The following is an 18,563-nucleotide window of genomic DNA, read 5'->3' on the forward strand; positions in this document are numbered from 1 at the left end:
TGCTGGAAGTAGCTCCTGTCCCTTCCATCCCACACAGTTCTGAAAGACTGTGGCTGGCCTCATTCGGGTGTGAACGGCACAAATTGGGGAAGGGGAGGTGTGATCCTGCATGCCACCCCTCAGATTTTGCCTCAGGAAAGCACCAGTTCTGGGAAGACACAGGTCTGTCCCATGGGCCCAGCCAGGCAGGGAGAGAACATACAGGGTGTGTGTGTGTGTGTGTGTGTGTGTGTGTGTGTGTGTGTGTGTGTGTGTGTGTGTGTGTGTGTGCGCGCACACATCATATGTGAGGGAGTAGTAGAGTGTGTGTCACCCCTCCCTGTGTGTACCTAAAGCCTTAAAAATAAGATAAATAAAAAGAATCCAACTATGCAGTGTTTCTTTTTAATGGGAGCTACATCAATTTGATGTTTATTTGAATGTCAGATAGATAGATACATAGAGAGACAGATAGATAGCAATGTAACCCTTCTGCAAGGTAGAGCTGGCAGCAGCCAGGCACTAGCTCTCTTCTTTTAAGTGTAGGTGTGTGTGAGTCAGGGGAACCAGTCAAACTAGTCTAAGCAGGGGAAGCCATATAGTCTCCAGACCAGAATAATCTTCCCTCATCCCTTACCTGCATCTGTAAAGTTGAGCCCCTGTATTTGCAAGATTCTTCCTACTAACTGAGCCCTTACATTTGGAACAATGTAGCACAGTCCTAGTTTTCTGTATTTCCACAAAACCACACGCATTAATGGCCATATTTTAGCTCTCCCATCATTTAATACACACATTGCTGGTATTGGGTCACAAAGTAAGTTGATTACAATGATCAAAATGTCACTCCATCTGCTGAATATCTAACACATCCAAGCAAAGCAGGAGACAATAGACACCCAGGGTTTACATAGACACCCAGGGTTTCTCTCTCATTCCAATAGAAGCATTCCTTTAGATCCTGCAATTAGAAAGAAGGAAGGAAGGAAGGAAGGAAGGAAGGAAGGAAGGAAGGAAGGAAGGAAAAAAAAACCTAGGAAATAGGATAGATAATAAAAAAGGAAATATCATCATTCCACTAAATAATCCATGGTTTTCCTAGATTTCAAAAATGATTAGAATTGAAAAAGATTCAGGGTGTGTCTAGACTACATGCCTCCTTCGACGGAGGCATGTAGATTAGCCAGATCGGAAGAGGGAAATGAAGCCGCGATTAAAATAATCGCGGCTTCATTTAAATTTAAATGGCTGCCCCGATCTGCTGATCAGCTGTTTGTCGGCAGATCGGGGCAGTCTGGACGCGATGCGCCGACAAAGAAGCCTTTCTTCATCGGCACAGGTAAACCTGATTTCACGAGGCTTACCTGTGCCGATGAAGAAAGGCTTCTTTGTCGGCGCATTGCGTCCAGACTGCCCCGATCTGCCGACAAACAGCTGATCGGCAGATCGGGGCAGCCATTTAAATTTAAATGAAGCTGCGATTATTTTAATCGCGGCTTCATTTCCCTCTTCCGATCTGGCTAATCTACATGCCTCCGTCGAAGGAGGCATGTAGTCTAGACACACCCTCAGAGACCAGCAACAAGAATGATTGAAGGTATGGAACTGTTTTCAGATAAGCAATGATTAAAAGGCCTGGGAGTGTTCAGTTTGGGAAAGAGATGACAACAGGGATGAGGTCTATAAATCATGAATGGTGTGGAGAATGTGAACCAGGAAGTGATATCCATCCCTTCACGTAAAACAAGGCCTAGCAATTACCCAGCAAAATTAACAGACAACAGGATTAAAAGAAGTGTAAGAAGTGCTTCTTCGTACAATGAGCAATCAATCTTTGGAACTCAATGCCAAAGGATATTGTGAAAGCCAAAAGTCTAATGGGTAAATTAGAATGAGAAAAGTTCATGGGATATAGCTCCATCAGTGGCTACTAGCCAGAACAGTCAGGCATGGAACCCTGTGGTATGGATGTTGCTGAAATTCTGACTGATGGAAACAGAGGCCGGGTGATAATTCTTGTATAAATAACGACCAATCCCAGATGCTTAAAAATGTGGTAGGTCCAAAACCCAATAGGGTGCTATGCCTGGAAAGAGTCAGATTTAGTCCTTAGCCTTTCACAGAAGACCTCACATCTCTGTTTCCTCTCCTGTCTATTTATATTATAAACTTTTCAAGCCTGGAACCATCTCTTAGCGCATCTGCCACTATATGTTGTCCCTATCATAAAACAAATTAATTAACATAATAATGAGGTGAAAAATAAATGTGTATCCTTAATGATGTGCAAACAAAACTGTGATGCATTTTTATATGTTTTGTTTGTAGGTTTTGTTGTCGTCCTCTGAGGAGAAATAGATATGAAGAAACCTCTTTCTCAGCTCTCCTGCAAAATCCCGAGAGCTAGTGAAGATAATGGGAACTGAGGGAGTTTAACATCTGACATCCAGATTTTTTCCGGCTCTTTTTTCCCTGGTTTCCTGATCTTTTGAGTGTGTCTGAATATACTGTGGCTGTTGATGGAATGTTTGTGTTTTATGATACATCCATCCAATGCCAAAATAACTGGAGGGTTGAAACTATTACATAATTATGCCTATGCTAAAACAAACCAAAATAAACTATGTATTCAAATATGCTGCTTGTGTACTGGGGAGGGGGAGGGGGGAGGGGTCAGCAATACTGGTTTGGTAGTGGAAGTATTTGAAAAATAAACTATTTGAAAGAGCTAATTTCTTGACAAGACTACGTCCTGGACAGTTTATTTCCCCCTGCCATCTTCATATCAGGTCTGGCTGTGTTTGAAATGGGTCTATTGTTGCCTGTGCTATCTTTTTTGCGCGCGTGCACGCACACACACACACACACACACACACACACTTCTCCTGAGAAAAGACTTCAACTTCATGGCAAAATGCTGTCGGAGAAAGAAGCTTCTTTTCTACAACTGTTTTTGGACTCCTGCCAAAATTCACCTTCACTGCCTTTTACTCTTGACACATCTTCCCTGTGGAGTGAGGGATTTTTTTTTTAACAAGTGGCAGGTTTTCAGTTGTGCACCTCCATAGCCAGTCTGGGAGTCTAAGTTTCAGAGAGCAGTGACTCCATATTCATGTCAATATTAAATAAGCACGGCATTTAAAGGTAACTGTGGGCAACTTTTCTTTTGATGGTATCCTGGGATTTTTTTGAGAAAGGTTTTCATATAAGACATCAAATAGTTATGAGGAACGTGGCTGTGCTTTTTATAACACAAGAAAGGTTAAGAGGAGAAATCTTTATAGACATTCTAAGAAGTTCCAGGGGAACAGAAGACTCTGTGGAGTCAGAAGATGGATTTCACCTTCAAGAGTTGGATTCAAGTTCACCAGAGAATCTCAAAGTAACGAGTATTTTGATCTCAGCTCAGTTCTTTGGGGCTTTGTGCATCTATGTATGTGTTGGTTGGTTTCTCCGAATGAGCTATATTTTGCATCTAATCTAAGGAGGTTAGATCCCCACAGATTAGAACTCAAATGGCACAGAAAGTGCTGAAGCTTGCCATGGAGATAAAGGGGATATGTAGGTCTCCAGGTTTGAGCCTGTTCAAAGTTTATGAAAGAACTCACCTGTTTCAAAAGAATCTGAATGTCATGAACTAACGGTATTTGAATTGGGTTTGGGGAAGCTTCTTTATTCGGGGTGTTTAGTGGAACCTTTCCTTCAGTCCACAGAGAAGCATCCACCAAGAATGGATAGCTATTTGGAGACATGATAGAGTTTTGATGTGAAAAATGGAAGAAGGGGCGAGGAAGGACTCTTTAGAGTATGTGTGTCAGGGAGTAGGTAGATAGTGAAGAGAGAAAGAATCAGAAAGACAAGAACAACGAGGAGTCCTGTGGCACCTTAGAGACTAAAAATAAATATACATGGCCAAATCAGACAGTCTCTACTCCAAAGGATAAATGGACACAAATCAGACATCTGGAAGGGTAACACATAAACCTAGGGGCTATGTCTAGACTGGCATGATTTTCCGGAAATGCTTTTAATGGAAAAGTTTTCCATTAAAAGCATTTTTGGAAAAGCGCGTCTAGATTGGCAGGATGCATTTCCGCAAAAGCACTTTTTGCGGAAAAGCGTCCATGGCCAATCTAGACACGCTTTTCCGCAAAAAAGCCCCGATCGCCATTTTCGGGATTGGGGCTTTTTTGCGGAAAACAAATCTCTGCTGTCTACGCTGGCCCTTTTGTGCAAAAGTTTTTCGGAAAAAGACTTTTGCCCGAACGGGAGCAGTATAGTATTTCCGCAAAAGCACTGACAATCTTACATGAGATCGTCAGTGCTTTTGCAGAAATTCAAGCGGCCAGTGTAGACAGCTGGCAAGTTTTTCCGGAAAAGCGGCTGCTTTTCCGGAAAAAGTGGCCAGTGTAGACACAGCCATAGGGAAACACTTTAACCTCCCTGGACATTGAGTTATGTATTTGAAAGTATCCATCCTTTTACAAAAGAAATTAAAAAAAAACAGTTACAAAGGGAAACAACTGAACTGGAATTCATTTGCAAATTCAACACTCTCAGCATAGGATAGAATAAGGGTCTCAACTGGTTAACGCATTACAAAGGCAATTTCCCCTTTCTAGTTGTTCACGTCTCCACACCAAATGCTGTGAATCAACCTCTTCCACCTGACTTGATTAGCTTCATTAACACAAGCAACTTCTTCTTTATACATTCTTCTGCTTCTGTCACTTCCACTCAGGGGCGGCCCATGGATGCAGGCAACCTTGGCAATTGCTTAGGGCGCCAGGTTCAATGGGGCGCCCGATGTTGACATCACGCCATTGAGAGTTATGGAAGCAGGGACGCCGATCACGCATTCCACCTAGGGCGCCAGCTGCCAGCAGCTCACCTCGAGCCGCTCCTGCTTCCACTCCACTTCATCTGATGAAGTGGGTTTTACCCATGAAAGCTTACGCCCTACTAAATCTGTTAGGGTATGTCTACACTACCCCCCTAGTTCGAACTAGGGGGGTAATGTATGCATACTGAACTTGCTAATGAAGCCCGGGATTTGAATTTCCCGGGCTTCATTAGCATAAAGCCGGCGCCGCCATTTTTAAAAGCCGGCTAGTGCGAACCCCGTGCCGCGCGGCTACACGCGGCACGGACTAGATAGCCGCGCGGCACGGGGTTCGCACTAGCCGGCTTTTAAAAATGGTGGCGCCGGCTTTATGCTAATGAAGCCCGGGAAATTCAAATCCCGGGCTTCATTAGCAAGTTCGGTATGCATACATTACCCCCCTAGTTCGAACTAGGGGGGTAGTGTAGACATAGAATCATAGAATAATAGGACTGGAAGGGACCTCGAGAGGTCATCGAGTCCAGCCCCCCGCCCTCAAGGCAGGACCAAGCTCCATACCCTAAGTCTCTATAGTGCCACAAGACTCCTCATCGGTTTTGCAGGTACAGACTAACACATGGCCGATCTATGCCATGTGCGTTGTTCTTCTCCCTCTATGAGAAGCACAATGATCTATGGAGGAGATTGGAGCAAAGGGTGTTGAATCAACTAAGGAAACTTGTAGAAGGGGATCCATCTTTAATGGGAGTGAGATGGAATCCTAGAAGACAAATGCTTTGAAACAGGCAGAGAAGGAGCTATGAAGATCAGGCCTGCAAGCAAATACAAAAGAAATTATAGGGACAATATGTGAACAGCATGTGTCAAGAGATCCTGGAGATAAGACATGTAGAGAGACAGAACATGCATGAGCACACCCTGGATGCAGAGTGACAACAGGAAAGCCTTAGGAAGTAAGACAAGAGGTAGGGGAAGTAATGTACTAGTAAAGCTAGCTGTCACCAGCTCTGTATTCCCTCCCACCTCAAAGGGAAGACTGTGCAGTATGAAGCGAGGTCATTAAAAACCCTCCTTCCCGGCCAGGGAGATTGCCTTGCATTGAATCAATCATATCTTTGAAATGACAATCTTATGTGCTTGAAAAACCTCAGCCTGAGCAGGGAACTATCGCACCTGCAGTGAGGATTCTATTGAATCACACTGATTTCTTGTTTAAAGCCACCTAACCCTTTTCAGGACAGAGGAGAGGGACTCTAAAATGAGCTCCTGATCTTCCGAGCCTTCCCTGCTCATTAGTTCTCCCCTCTGCTACGCCTCCCCACTCTTGTGGTTTTTACTCCTGTTCAGGTTTTTCAGATCTGCAAAAATTCCAGGGGAAGAGAGAGAAGAATGGGAAACAACTTGCAACAGGCCCAAAGTTATGATTTGGCCAATCAAAAAAACTTTAACTGATGCTCTAAAAGCAAAACAGCCTGGCCTGACATTCAATGACCAAGGCAGCACAAACAAGCGAGACTGCAAGACCACAGTGGCAGAAATGCATTCAAAGAGAATAAAAGGGATGTCTCATGTATGCTACTCTACCAATCATACACATCGCTCTGAGTGATTTATAAGTGTTTCTGGTGCGATAATGAGTGTGTGAATGGGCAGACTCTCCTATTTAGTCACCAGTCTCTGAGTTTACAGCTCAGGGGAACCGTGGAGACAAATGGAAGGCACTTGATGCCTGGCTGTGGTTTTGGGAAAACAACATTTATTCCTATTGACAGAACAATCTTCAGCCAACAGATTATGAATATCAGGTGCAACCAATGATGAAAATGCCACCTTTTCAGAAGCTGTGTTTTGTCTGGAAGCGTATTGGCAGGAAAAGATATTAAAAGAAGGATGGTCTTGAGATTCCGACACTGGCCTTCAAACTCAAGAAATACATATTCAGTTTCCTGTGCTGCCAAAAACTTCATTGGGCCAGTCTCTTTCTCTCTACAGGTTGAACCTCTCTGGTCTGGCACCCTCAAGACCCGGTCAGTGCCGAACCACAGAATTTGCCAAACCATGGGAGGTCAATCTTGTTTAACAGTATTACCAACACTTCCATTGGTTACTGGGCTCTTAGAAGACATTTAGGGGTAAATCAGAGCTAAATATCAGCACAGAACACTGAGAGCCAAGATGGGTGGCTGTAAACAAACTTTATGGGGCCACGGAAAATTTGGCCATGGCCATGAGAAGTGGACATCAGGCTAAACTAAAATCGTGCTGGACCATGAATGTTACCAGACCAGAGATTGTCGGATTAGGGAGGTTCAACATGTAATATATTGGGATAAGTAAAGGTTAAATAACGACTTGGGTAACCATTACCATGGTTATAGGGGAGTATGGCATAGACAAGCACTATTCCTTTTACTCAGTAACGTTTTGTTACCCTTCCCCTCCCTTTCTGCTCATGAAGGATGAATAAGATGTGGCTATCTAATGAATACCCTGAGTTTAAAATAGTATTATCTCCCCTTTCCCTTCTTCCCAGCTGCATAAATGAGCTTGAGACCATGGCTCAACCCACCGACCTCCTACCCCGCACCACCACAGCCAGTAAGTTGCTAGTTAAGGGAATTTGTGACTACAATTGCAGCAAAAAATGTATGCTTAAGGTAAAAGGGCCTGTGTGATACGCATAATGTTATAAACTGTAAACAGGGCTGGGTATAATTGTATTCATTATATGGCTATTACTATTCATTATATGGGCTTTCATACTACTAAAAAAGGGCTTGGGGGGAGTTGTAGCAGATGTGTATTTACATGTTAACTTAGAAAAAGAGTGTAATGTAGTTAATTTGGAGCTCACTTGAATGGTTGGCATTGAGGGGAACGAATATGCAATAGAAAGCCTTTCTACTAAATCTACCCCTAGGTCCTCCTGCTCTTCTTTCTCTCTAATATAGTACTTTAGTTTGATGTCTTCAAAATGGAGATGATGCTACTTCCTTTCTCCTACCTTTTGCCTACCTTGTATATTTCCATGGTAAACTCTTTGAAGCGGGATCGGTCTCTTAAGCTTTTTCTGTGCTAGAAAGTTATACCTCTTTCAGGCTCTCCCCCATTGAATGGACACAGTTAGCCCTGGTCAACACTAGGGAGTTTTTTGAAATATCCCCCCCTATTTCAAATTAAGAAGTGGAGCATCCACACTACCAAGACCATTATTTCGAAATAATGGGCTGGTTATTTCAAAGTCGTACTCCTCGGGGAATAATGCTTATTTCAAAGTAGTTATTTTGAAGTTGCACTACTGTGGATGTTCCACTGCTGCTATTTCAAAATAATTATTCCCCAGAGTAATTCGAAGTCATTACTGCCCAGTGCTTCCTGGGGCTCTAAGTTGAGGTAACACGTCCACATTAACGGAGCCTGCCGTTTTGAGGCTCACCCATAGTGGGAATATGCTATTTTGATTTTGTTATTTCGGGGGTTATTATTTCAAATTTAGTTATTTGAAATAATTTACTAGTGTAGACGTGCCCTTAAACTGATATAATCACATTTATCCTGATATAGCTTATACTCAAACACGAAGAGGAATAAACTATACCACGATAACTGTGTCTGAACTAGGGATTGTACAAGTACTATAACATTGGTAAAAAGAAATGACTCCCTACCCAACATAGGATCATTAGAAAATCTGTGTGTAGACCAGGCCATATTAGTTGTCTGTACAGAGCCTTGATTTCCATTGGGGCTGCTAAGTACTACCATAATATCTATATATTTTAGAGTGTGTCTGTCTGTATTTATTCAAGAACTTTTCCTAAACAATAAGAGGTAGGGCCACCACATTTCATATGCTTTCTCTTGCCCTAGCTTAAAGTAAGTGCAGGATTTGGTTGTAACAGGACAATGGGAAGTGTCAGGAATGGAACAGTTTTCCAGAATTTGAAAAGGGAGGGGCAGAGAGAGGAGGCGCTGAGAGTGGCCACTGGAGACAGTGAGTCCACAGGGGAAAGCTGTACTGCAGAGGAATCACTGGGGACAACCATACCAGCAAGAAAACTGGTCAGCTGAGGTCAGGTCTCTGCAACTGAGCTGGTAAGTTGCCCCCTATCCCAAAACAGGGCCAGGGGAAAGCCCTATGCCCCCTACAAACTCCTCCAGCTCCAGCCTCCTGCCCCTCCCCAGCCTGGGATCCCCCAGCCCCACCCAGGCTGCCCCAAGAGAGGCTGGGGCATGGAACAGTGGACTGGTCCCGGACAAACTGCAGACAATGGAGGGAGAGGCTGCACCCAGCCCCCGGAGCCTGCCCCCCTCTGCAGAGACCCTGCATGCTACAGAGGAGGGGCCACTGTAGGCCGGGCACAGCCCCTGGAGCCTCTCCCCCATGCAGAGACCCTGCAGGCCAGGCCACGGGAGGGGGACACTTCAGGCTGGGGACAGCTCCCAGAGTCTGACTTCTCTGGCAGGGACCCTGGAGTCCCAGGAGCCTGGACACCCCAGAGACCCCGCAGGCGACAGGGGAGGGAGTGTTGCAATCTGGGGGCAGCCTTTGGAGCCTCCGCCCCCCAGATAGCTTACAGGTTGTGAGGTGGGATCCTGCAGGCTGGGGATAATATCTGGAGCCTGTCCCCCTCAGAAACCCTGCAGGCCGCAAGGGGGATGCTGCAGGCCGGGACAGCCCATGGAGCCAACTCATCCTTGGAGAATCTGCAGGCTGTGGAGAAGGGGGGGGGGGCTCTGTAGGCAGGGGGCAGCTCACAGATCTGCCAGCCCCCCCCCCCTCAAGCCTACAGGCCTTGGGGGTCACCACAGGTTAGGGTCAGCCCCTTGAGCCTGTTTCTTTCACAGAGAGCCTGCAGGCTGTGGTGGTGGGGGGGGGGGAGGGGGAGTACACACCTGGGGCAGCCTCTGGAGCCTGGCTTCTCCCAGACAGCCTGCAGGCCTTGATCCCCCCCTTCCCTGCCCCTGCACGGACTCCTATACTCCCATCCCTTGCCCTGAGGCCCCTCCAGCCACCTGCCCTAAGCCCCATCTTTTCAATAAAGCATGTACATTTTCCTTTTGATTTCCCCCCAAAAAACCACCCCTCCCCACATCACTACGGTTAAGGACTCCCGCAACATCAGGTTCGTCTGCTAGTCAGTAATAATAGTGTGGGATGTCTTTTTGTACCTCTTGATAGAGACTGTTGTGCCCCACACATTCATTTTATGTTTGGCACAAGCCACTTTGTGAAAGGTTTTGACAAATTCTGGCGCCGTGTGCTGTGAATTCTGAAGAGTGAGCTACGAAAGGAAGTGACAGCGAAGAATCACGATGCCGCAAATAGTTACATTATGGAAATGGCAGGTGCTGACATTGACATGAGATTGTTGGCTACAGAAAAGATTAGATGGAAGAACGTAAGGAAAGAAGAAAAAAAAAATCCAGCCCTGAAATACCAGGAGTAAATGTTGACACTATAATGTATACGCTGGCAAAACACTGTTATCCCTGGCAGTGTTGAGTCAGCCCATACTCTGTCTGACCATTCAATAAACCATGGAAACTTTCTAGAGTTAATACTACACAGCAAGCACAACTGTTCTAGCCAATTAAGTTGCACATTGTATTTCAGACTCTCTCAGGCTGCAAGATACAGATGCCAACTTTGACAAAGAGGCTTTGCTGCCGAAAGGAAGCATTTCTCAGCAAGGTAACAGTAAAGAAGCCTCTGCTTTCTCTGAGGCAGAGCCCTAAAGTGGATTGCAAAAGTAATAACAGAGGGAACAGGATATTTTCTATCTTTATAGTACCGAGTCACTACGACTCACAACAGCGGCTTTATCGTTAACAGAACAAGTCACAGAATTAGCAGAATTAGCCCAGAAGGAGAGCATGGGGGGATATGGCTTAGGGTAGGTCTGTGCTTCAGTCAATCCCAGGCTTGTAGGGCTCAGGCTATGGGACTGTTTAATTACAGTGAAGGTGTTTGGTCTCAGACGGTACACTAGGCTCTGGGACTGTCGCCACTGATAGGGTCTCGGATCCTGAATGTCCACCCTGCAGTTAAACAGACCCTTAGCCTGTGTCCTGTAAAGCTATTTGCTATGTAGGCACATCCTTAGGCATAGCTGGGATAGGGCTGTTGGGCTGGGGAAAGGAGACATGACCCAGACTTTCCTGAACCTCAGCCATCCACATCCATCTAAGCTCCCTCTAGTGCTGCTCTAATTCATGCTGGTGGACTGACCCAGCATGCTGCTGGCCGGTACTGGTAGATATAAAGGTAGCTTAAGGCTGATTTTATAACCCCATCTTGAGTAGTGGACTTAAAATGTGAGTTAGGACCAGATATTGACAAGAATATTCATGTTTATGTACCAGTATGCTCTTTCAATATCCATGGGATAGGGAGGTACTCTACAGTGCCTCCTTCAGGGCCACCTATGGTACTGCAGCCACATCTTGTTCTGTAAACTTTGACCGCCTGCTTGTGTAACCTTAGCTCCTTACGGACTTGTGTGAACACAGTGTGTGGTCACCACACATTAAATACAATAAACAAATAAAAAATAATGATTGTCACTCGTTGAGTTCTCGTCAGCTCAGAAGCAGGCTCTACCCCAAAAGCTGTTTCTTCTGTAATTGTTGCTCTGGTGATACATTTCAAGAACATGCCGAAAGAACAGCATTGCTCTTTTTTGGCACTTTTTTTTTGTAACACACAGGATAACTGTTGCTTCGATGGTGTATTATTGCAATACTTTATCAAAACAATGGCTGCCAGGAACTTAGGTCCCACAATGGATGTTATATATTTCTTTTAAATGAGAACAATAGCACATAGTTTATAGGACTCTATCTGTGATGCTTATATAACCAACATTACTGCAATATCTGAGCATCTCATAATCTTTCCAAGTATTTATTCTTACAGCAATCCCATGGAGATATCTCCATTTAACTGATGAGGAGCGGAGGCATAGAGCAACTAATGACACCCAAGAAAATAAAAAAGAAAGTTTCTGGTAGAGCGGGAAATTCAATTCCAGAGTTTGAGATTCCAGACTAGCAAGCAAGCCACTGGGCCATCTTTTTGCGGAAGCAATGAACAGGGTGCATAATGAGTATTGTAAATTGGGTTAGGATCTATCTATCTATCTATCTATCTATCTATCTATCTATCTATCTATCTATCTATCTATCTATCTATCTATCTATCTATCTATCTATCTATCCAGATCGATACAGGAAAGCGGTGGAAGGCAGGTATATAAGCAGGTTCCTTTAACCTTGGTAACTGAACAGGGGTTGCTCCAGCATAATTAGCAAAGATGGAACCTATCAAAGGCCTGCCAGAACCTGTTAAGAGCCTCCCCTGCAGCCAGATAGGGGAATGCAATAGGACAGCAATGGGCAACCAAGAATAGTGAGTGGGCCACATGAGTGGCCCTCCTTCGTCTCAGTGGTCTGCATGACCAGTGGTGGTCAACCTGCGGCCTGTGGCCCACTGTGGCCCCCGTCTGCCCACCACCATGCGCCTCTCTCACACTGGGGTACGGGAGCCCCATACTTCCTATGCTTCCCCTTCCCTCCCAGCACTTCCGAGTGCCACGAATCCGCGGATTTGTGCTCCATGTCTGCTCCTCCCCTTCCATCCTTGAGATTGCACAGCCATGAACAGCTGCAATAGGAGATGTAGGAGGAAGATGAGCTACTGGAGAGCTGGGCAATGCAGATGCTGACCAGCATCAGCAGATAAACCACGTAGGTACAGAGGTGAAAGGCCCCAGAGGGAAGAGACCCCATAGGAGAGAAGAGACTTAACTGGGTATCTAGCCTGACACCATCATGCCTGAACGGTCGACCAGTGATAAGAGGCTCCATCCTCCTTCCCCCATCAAGGAGGCTGGGAGAAACCATGCTCAAGCAAGGTGTGGACAGCAAGACCAAGGACATGAGGGACTTGTGAAAGACAGAGGACTACTATGGCCCATTGCTAAATGGAAGCGCAGGACTCAATGAGGTGGAGACGGTGCTCCGTGATACCATTTATAGCCTTCAAACGTATGAATTTATGAACAAAAATGGAGAAAATTCTGTGTAACTATTATTGGCCATCCCATCTCTGATCATGTGCTCCTTTCAATTCTGCATTCTATTTTGCTGGATGTTTATTCCGGAGGAATTCCGCACTTGTCTCTCTCCCCATCTGGCTCTCTTATCAAAGTGGGTGCCAGAGTGTCTGCTTCCTAGTGGTGTTAGGAAACTTAATGTGGAGTGTCATTGTTAACTAGCAGGAGCAGAGTCAGGCTAACATGGAGCACTTTTGAAATTCCCACTCATAATCAATTAATATTTGGTAAGCACATTAAGATTCTTGAGGAACCAGGATCGGCTCTAATTATCAAAAATTTACAAAACTTTAAAAATCATTTTTCCTATGGAGTTTTGCCAAAAAAAGAAAAGGAGTTTTTAATTTTGTGATTGATAAACTAATGTTACATTTCATGAAACTGACTGAAATTTTTAAAGTGACTGTAATGTTGAATCACAGATTTCTCTCTCTCTCTCTCTTTTCCCATTACAATTTTGGAAAGTGAAAAGCAGTTTTTTCTACTGAGATGTAACATACTGATGATGTATGTGCTGTTTGGGGTTGTCGTTTGATATAAGCTTCTTTAACTAACCACAGCCAGGTAAAAATGAATCGATAGAGCTTTCACAGCATATGTTTAACATCTTAAGAGCTAGCTAAAGTTTAGTAAGATATTATTAGAGCCGTCAAATGGAAAAGAAATATTGAGCCAAATCCACAGCTGATGTAAATTTGTATAGCTTGCAGCAGTGAGCCCTTAAGTCTTATAACTGTGTAAGGGTGTGTCTAGACTACAGGGTTTTGTCGACAAAAGTGGACTTTTGTCGACAAAACTAAACCTGCGTCGACAGAACTCAGCAGTTTTGTCGACGCTGGTAAACCTCATTTTACGAGGAATAATACCTTCTGTCGACAGAGTTCTGTTGACAGAAAGCGTTATTGTATCTAAACTGTCCTTTGCGTCTACACTGCCATGTCGACAAAGCAGCTTGCTTTGTCGAGAGAACTGAACGTAGTGTAGACGCTCTTTGTCGACAGAAGCTTTGTCGACAGTATCTGTCGACAAAACTTCTGTCAACAAAAGCCTGTAGTCTAGACGTATCCTATGTAACTTTCATCAGAGTAAATCTCAAACTGATGCAGATGGAGCACCACCACACAGGCAGGGCTCTGGCTAGATCTATAGGATGTTACCCCTGGAAGTTTAGTCTATGTCCCTCAACGGCAATCTCAGCACATGGACATCATTCCGAAATAACTTTGCTGTGTAGATGCACCCCAAGTGTGTAGCCACATTCCTTGGTAAACATGCTTGTTGCCTAACAATATGTCCATAACAAGAAAGCCTCCAAATCCAAACCAGTGATCATGGAGTTGGTTGGTGGGTTCATCCACACATATCATCATTGCTGATCTTGTCTCGCCATTTAATATGAAGCAGGTGATGAAGGATGACAGGAATTGAAAATGTCAGTATGGCGCACTTCAGCCTTTCACTGCCACTCAACAGAATTGGTAATTATAGGCCTATAAGGCTGGTAAATGATATGCCATGATGCCAAAGTGTTAAATGACATTTTTTTAAAGGTCCTATGAATGAGCAATTCAGAGCCTTCATTTTTAAATGCCTACTTTTACTGGCTACAGGATCTCTCACCTGGCACCTAGTACCAGCCTGGTGTTCTACTAGCTGATGGAGTTAGAATTCTATATTTTGTTGCCACTTTTGACAGCCCAAAAATGTTTCTGAATGATTTTTTCTTCTCTTTCAGAATACACCTCCAAAAACCATGGATAGAAGCAGAACTGAATCTAACTGTTACTAGCAATCCGCCAGAATAAGAATGACTCAAGAAACTCAAAAAAACTTTAAAAACCATGATCCTGGCAACCCATCTGGACAGTATGAGCTTTTTCACATCACTCCCTGTGCATTAACAGTTCCAACTATGACTTTCACAGTTTCAAGAAGATTTGTGTGAAAAGCTGTTCTCAAGAGACTCTGTCTGATTTCCTGACCAGTGTAATTCTGGGAAAACTTCAGGTGTGCTTCCAAAGATGAGCTTGCTTTTCCAAACCGAGTCTGTGGAATGTTGGAGCTTGGCCTGGTGCTAGTTACACTTTGCATGCGCCCAGAATGTCATGGATGTCTCAATATTTAGAAAAAATGATTGAGGACAACGCATATGGCCATTCAGTATGCAGCCAAGTCCATGGTTAAAGGATCCAGTTAAAACTTGGTGAAAAGTCTCAGAAGGGTAGTTGTATTCATCGTTAGCTGCAAAAATAATGAGGAGACCTGTGTCCCCTTAGAGATTAATAGATTTATTAGAGCACATACCCCTGATTCTGTAACTTGCACCCCATCTGATGAAGTTGGTTTTCCTGCTAAGACCCTAATAAGTCTGTTAGCCTGGAAGGTGCCACAGGACTCCTTGTTGTTTTCTTAGTAAAAACTTGGTGAAACGTCCTTGCTTTAGACCAAACAGCTGAAACCGCCAAAGCAAACTCAGAGAGACAAAAACAAAGGGCACATCAACATAATGTACATATTGTGAGGATTCTTGAAGGTCAGTGCATGATCTTTTTACTTCTTAGTGACATATAATGCCAATATTTGTCAGCCCTTGATGAAGACCAAAGCTCACTTGGAAAAAAAAATGCATTGCATGACATTTGTTCTCAGATCTCTACCATTGAGCAGTCTTTGTTTCAGGCAATCTAATGAAGATTGTTTGTAACTATCAGGAAAATTAAAGAGGCATGATTTGGAGAAATGGGGGGTTCACATGGTGTTTATTTACAGTTAGTGATGAGTGAAACACACACAAAAATGTACACAGATTTTATTTTACATGAGCCTCAAAATAAGTGCCAATACTTATCCCAACTTTTTTAGTCTGCCCAATTGGCCTGGAGGCTGACTTTAAAAAGGTGAGAGTTTGATTGAATTAAATTTCATTTAATACTCAATGAGATGGGATATTCATAGAATTTATTTTTTTCTGTTTATCCAGCTCTGGATCCATGTCTATAAAGCCATGTCTACACTAGGAAACTATTTTGAAATTACTAAATTTGACTTAAGTACTCCTGATTTAACAAATTCTAACTAATGTGTCCTCACTATGGGGTAGCATCGAAATTAGTCCGAGGCAGGCTCTGTGAATGTGGATGCGCTACCTTGGACTTAGAGCTTCAAGAAGCACTTTGGAGAGCTGCAGGACGCCTCCCGGTGGCCAATAAGTTTAAAATAGTGGCATTCACACTTCTGTTATTTTGAAATCACTATTTTGGAATTAGCATTACCCCTCGTGAAAAGCAGGAGTACAGAGTTCGAATTCCACAGCCCATTATTTTGAAATAATTTACTCGGTAGTGTGGACGCTCTGCTTATCAATTCAAACTTGGGGTTATTTTGGAATCTGATCCTAGTGTGGACCAGGGCTGACTAAAGGTGTAGATCCCTGTTTAAACAATTTTATTTAGCTTTAAGAGTATCTTATTTCAGTTTCACTTAGTCCCCCTTCCCACTCGCTTTTAAAATGAGATTAAGCTCAGTTGAAATCACTCACTCACCCTTAAACCAAAATAAGAATGTCTACATAAAATTTGCATCTCTTTGACTATCAGTCCAGAAATACACCTTCAGTTAAACTGGGTGTATTCACAGTTTAGGAATTGCTCATTGATTGTACACTGCTTCCCAAAGACCCAGATTCTCCATTACTTTGCCATGTGTATAGCCACTCATGTCTATTCAAAATGGATGCAAAAACGCTGCCATTCTGATCACCATTTTGCAGGTGCAAATTAATATAGTAAGGGAAAGCCAGTGAACAATCAGGTCCAGTAATCTTAATAACTCTGTATATAAGGTGGCATAGTTGCTCTGAATTTATATTCTTCCTTTTTCATTTCTTGTTGACCTTGTCAGCTGAACTAATCATGACGAACAAATATCTCTCCTCCATCCAATAGACGTACAATTTCAGGTATTTGGAGCTATTAAAGGAAAACTTGAAAGTTTCCAGATGATTAAACAGAAAGCTTATGATTTGAGCCAGACTCTTAGATTACTACCAACTTTGACAGAGAGAGAAATCTTCAGCTCTTTTAACTGAAATCAAAGCAACCAAACTGGCAACTATTGTAAACAGAATTGATTTTGGATTGGATAGAGCAGTAATACTTATGTACAACTATGCACGGACGTCAGGTGAGTTGCCTTTTAGTTAAGACACATGCAGCTGGGGAAACATTTGCCGGCCTCAATAAGACACCAAGGCTAAATGATAAGTTAACTGCAAGAGCCACGAATGTACATCAAGCCAAAACTACCTTTCCAGGAGCCATAGCAAGCAGCTGAACTGTGGGAATGCTCCACTGCTGTTATTGCAACTTCCATAATACCAAAATCCACCTGCCCGGTTTGACCATGCGTATAATTAGTAGTGAAAACCGTTAAACGTTTTACATGCCACTTCCCTCCTAAATTTACTCACCTTGGGGTTGTAGGTGAGTGCAAATATGCAGTGTGTTTTGCTCACTTTCCATGTCCCTTTCTTAAATGTGTAAAATTTCACCACATGTTAACCAAACATCACAATTTGTTTTCCAAGATAATCTCTTCACTTTCCCTAAATACAGCCTGCCAAGATATCATAAAGTAACACTACTTATAGAGGCCCAAGATAAATAGGGGTCACTCCACTGGCACTCGTAGCTTTCTGCCCACTTACCCTTGTGTGGAATTCAAACTCCAATGATTATGGGAAGGGAAAGTGTTTTTTGGATTTATGGTTATGTCTGGTTTCAAATGGTAGTTCATAAAATGCCAAAGAAACAAACGGAAATTCAGAAAGAAAAAAAGACGCTACAATTTTGAGACATGTTCAGCATCTGGCAACTTCCAGGCCTGGTCTACACTAGTCCAGGCAGGTTGGCTAAGGTACGCAACTCCAGCTATGTAGAATACATGGCTGGAGTTGGCTTATCTTAAGATGAGCTTGGCAGCAACTACACTACAGGAGGCCAATGGGAGCCCAAGTTCGTGTTGGCTTCCCTTACTCCTCACAGAACGAGGAGTACTGGGCACCAGTGGGAGCGGCTTCTGACAGCATTTGATGTATGGGTGGGTCTACATTAGACCTTCTGATTGAACACAGGAAGATCGACCTCCAGAGTATTGATCCTCTCGCTAGCATAGACATGCCTCCACTGACTTCCTTGGGATTTCTTGGGTGCTGAACACCTTTCAAAATCAGGCCATTTAACCCTTGATCCTGCAAGGAGCAAAGCACCTTCTACTTCAATGGGAACAGCCAGTGCTCAGCACCATCAAGGATTGAGCCCTTAGCCCCTATTTCGGTGCTTAATATGGATTACAGAGCTTAAATTTAGGCACTGAAGCTTGAAAACATTGGCCATATGCATGTATATATGTGTATAGCCAAGATTTTCAAACCTGGGTATCATACGTGAGGTGCTTGACATGCTTTGAGGCATCGATGTAAAGGGAATGTCAAGTTTCAAAAGTGATAACTACACACAGCGCCCATTGACTTTATTCTCAGTGGCAAACTCCCTCCTTGCACCATCAGACCACTTTCTCTCTCTTTCTTTCTCTGTCCCCTGCTCTTGTAGTTTAATTAATATGGC

Source organism: Pelodiscus sinensis, chromosome 6 (assembly GCF_052426305.1).
Source record: "Pelodiscus sinensis isolate ZL-2025 chromosome 6, ASM5242630v1, whole genome shotgun sequence".
Taxonomy (NCBI): domain Eukaryota; kingdom Metazoa; phylum Chordata; order Testudines; family Trionychidae; genus Pelodiscus; species Pelodiscus sinensis.